The sequence below is a fragment of the Pinus tabuliformis genome, chromosome 3_1 (genome assembly GCF_031772625.1).
Source record: "Pinus tabuliformis cultivar Carrire ecotype Pingquan chromosome 3_1, CPIR1, whole genome shotgun sequence".
Taxonomy (NCBI): domain Eukaryota; kingdom Viridiplantae; phylum Streptophyta; class Pinopsida; order Pinales; family Pinaceae; genus Pinus; species Pinus tabuliformis.
Genome location: NC_142301.1, coordinates 363346030 through 363350114, shown reverse-complemented (window position 1 = coordinate 363350114; position 4085 = coordinate 363346030).

The window sequence follows — 4085 nt, the reverse complement described above, 5'->3', positions numbered from 1 at the left end:
TCTCTGCAACCAAACTGCTTCCTTGCTTGCATGAGTGGTTGCAATGTATTCTGCCTCCGTAATTGACAGTTCCACTACGGATTGTCTCTTACTCATCCAACTGACTACACCTCCAAATATGTTAAACACATACCCACTTGTAGATCTTCTCTGATCCATATCTCCAGCCCAGTCTACATCAACAAAGCCATGAATTTCCAAAACTCTGTCCAATCCTGGTCTTCCTTGGTAGCACAAACCATAATCACTAGTGTTGAGAAAATACCTGAAAACCCACTTCATTGTTGTCCAATGATCCTTCCCTACTTTTGACATAAACCTGCTCAATACTCCCACTGCATGTGCAATGTATAGTCTAGTACAGACCATCGCAGACATCAAGCTACTGACTACACTTGCATATGGAACACGCGACATGTCCTCTTCCTCTTCTTGTGTCTTGGGACACTATTTAGCAAATAACTTTACACCTACAGGAATATGAACATTCACTGGTTTACTATCCTGCATATTAAACCTCTGAAGTATTGTCTCGACATACTTCCTCTAGTTTTACCAGAGCTTCCTCTTTGCCCAATCTTGTTTAATTTCCATGCCCTAAATATGGTTTTCAACACCAACATCTTTCATGTCGAATTTGGAGGACAATTGGGTCTTCAAATCCTGGATAATTTCTTTGTCATTTCCAACCAGCAACATATCATCCACATACAAGATCAGATAAATAACACAGTCACCAATTATTTAAAATACACATAGTGATTTGCTTTGCTTCTGGTGAAGCCAAGTCCCCATATAAATGTATAAAATTTCTGATACCACATCCTTAGTGATTGTTTTAACCCATACAAAGACTTTTTTAACTTGCATACCAATTATTTCTTACCCTTCACTGCAAAGCCTTCAGGTTGCTTCATGTAGATCTCTTCTTCCACATCCCGATGAAGAAATGTTGTCTTCGCATCCATCTATTCTACCTCAAAATCAAAAGTAACAACAATAGATAAAAGTAATCTAATAGAAGCTATCTTGGCAACAGGAGAAAAAATATCACCAAAATCAATTCCCAACACCTGGGAATAACCTTTTGCTACCAACCAAGCTTTGTATTTCTCCACCTTGCCTTCTGCATTCATCTTCTTCTTAAACACCCATTTGTTGCCAATGGGTTTCCTTCTAGCTGGTAACTCCACCAGATCCCAAGCCTCATTTTTGTGCAAAGATGCCATTTCATCAACCATGGCCTCTTTCTAGATTTTTCCATCCTCTGAATCTACTGCTTCCCTCAAAGTTTTGGGATCATCATCAGTAATAGATAAAGCAAAATTTGAACAGAAAGAAGATGGACTATACCTTTCTAGCTGCCTTCTTTCTCGAACTGATCTTCTCACAGCTGGATTTTGTGGCTCTTCATCTTCTGATTCCTCTTCTGTTATAGAGTCTGATTCTTCCTCCTTTAGATGATCAAACTTTATCTTCTTAGGTTCCTTTGGTAGGACTTCATGTTTAATAACATATTTCACCTCTCTAAACATCACATCTCGGTTGTACATAACCTTCCTTTTTTCTGGGTTCCAAAACTTATAACCTTTTAAACCATCCTTATACCCAATGAAAATGAACTTTTTAGATTTACTATCCAACATTTTTCTTTTCTCCTTTGGAACATGTACATATGCATCACATCCAAATACTCTCAGATATGAAAGAGAAGGTTTATTACCAGTCCATACCTCTTTTGGAGTCTTATCTTCCAATGCTAATGAAGGTGATATGTTGACCAAGTAACATGCAATCTCCACCACCTATGCCTAGAATTCATGTCCTAACTCGACACCACTAAGCATGCTTCTTGTCCTTTCCATCAACGTCTTGTTCATTCTTTTTGAAACTCCATTTTTCTTAGGTGTGTATGGAGTAGTCTTCCGTTGTGCTATGCCGTACTTCTTACAGAACTCTTCAAATTCCTTCTTGCAAAACTTCTCCACTGTTATCTGTCCTCGACACCTTTATATTCTTCTCTGTTTGGTTTTCCACCAGAGCCTTAAATTCTTTGAACCTATCAAAGACTTCAGATTTATTCCTGAAGAAATATATCCATGTATTCCTTGAGAATTCATATATAAATGATACATAGTACATAGACTTACCCAGTGATGGAACTGACACAGGTCCAAACACATCACTGTGCACAAGCTCTAATATATGTTTTGCCCTCTTAGCACCAGAGGGGAAACTCACTTGATTCTGCTTCCCATATACACACCTTTCACATAAATCAAAATCCAAACAGAAATTAGACATACCTTCTATCATACCATTACCATGAATTATTCGAAGGCCCTTCTCTCCAATATGTCCAAGCCTTTGATTCCATAGAATGGTCTTTTCTCTATAGACCACTAGATTTTTTGCTCCACTTTCAGGAACCACATAACTGTTGCACCCATCAATAACAATGCTACCTTGAAGCTTGAACAAAGTTCCACTCTGAACTCCCCGCGTCAATACCAGTGCTCCCCAAACCATCTTGCAGGTATCTTTCTCGAACACTGTTTTTACACCTGCATCATCTAGCTTGCTTACAGAAATTAGATTTTTGGCAAATGCAGGAGTATACAGAACACCCGGAAGTGTTCTAATCCTTCCACCTTGCAACTTCAACTTGACTTTTCCGCAGCCAATGATTCTAGTCTTCCTGTCATCCCCTAAGAAGACATCACCACCATCATATTTCTCATACTCGCAGAACCACACTCTATTGGGAGTGAACTGAAAGGATGCACCTGATTCAATCAACCATGCCTCATGATCTACATGTGTACTTGAAGAAGAAGCCAAGTACACATACCCACCTTCATCTGAGGTGGTTTTCACCTCTGCAAAAGGAGCATCATCAAATCCCTTTCCTTTCTCAGGAGCTTTAGACTTACAGTCCCTTTTGAAGTGCCCTTCCTTTCTGCATTTCCAGCACACCTTTACAAGTTTTCCTGGAGATTTAGATCTCCCACTAAAGGACTTATTTTTGTTTCTGTTTTGGGACTGTTCTTGTATAGACAAGGCATCACCATTCTGGCCCTCCATATTTTTCCATCTCATCTCCTACGATAGTAAGGATGAGACTATTTCATAAAACTGCAAGGGAGTTGTATTGCTACCTATTGCAACAACCAGACTATCCCACAAATATGGTAGAGAAAACAACAAACTAATGCACTTATATTCATCTGAAATGTTAATATCAACAGATAATAAATGGCTTACCATAGTATTTAATGTGCTCAGATGCTCTGTCACCGAGTCTCCATCTTTCAACGACAGGTTATACATCTTTTTCCATAGGAATAGTTTATTCACCAGAGACTTAGATTGGTGCAAAGTCCCTAACTTATCCCACAAAGCCTTTGCCGAAGCTTCCCCTGATACATTCAGCAATACTGAATCTAAGACACACAATCGTATTGTGCTCTTTTCCTTCCAAACTAGCTTTGCCCAGTCTTCAGGTGACATTTTTGTTGGTTTAGTACCTATATCTACCGTGATCCACTGATGTTTATCCACCAGCAGATCCTCCATCTTGAGTTTCCACAACTCCAAACTTTTACCATTAAATTTCTCGATCTCTATCTTTCCACTACTCGCCATCATACCCAAAACCATGTGTGAAATCCATGCACAAAACCATAGGTAGGTTCGCCCACCTAATATAGGGTCCAAAAAAATTTCCCAAGGCATTGCCCCGAACCTTGTGCAGGGGGGCTACCGCGCCACAGCATACCCCCCGACAGGGGGGTAACCACCCCCCCTGTGACCCCCCGGCAGCTCCCGGCACAATGTACAGAGGCACCCCACCCCCCCGTGCAAGGGGTAGTTGTGGAAAGAATATAACACAACCCAACAACAAAAACGAATTTCTTCTATGATTTAGTTCATGTAATACTTTCATCAATTCTCTCTCACTCATCTACACAAATATATAACATTAATAGAAATATCATAACATCATGCTCAAACAACTCTAAACAATGACCAGTAGCAAACATGCAAACTATGGCTTTAATATAATCTTCCATATCAAATCCTTC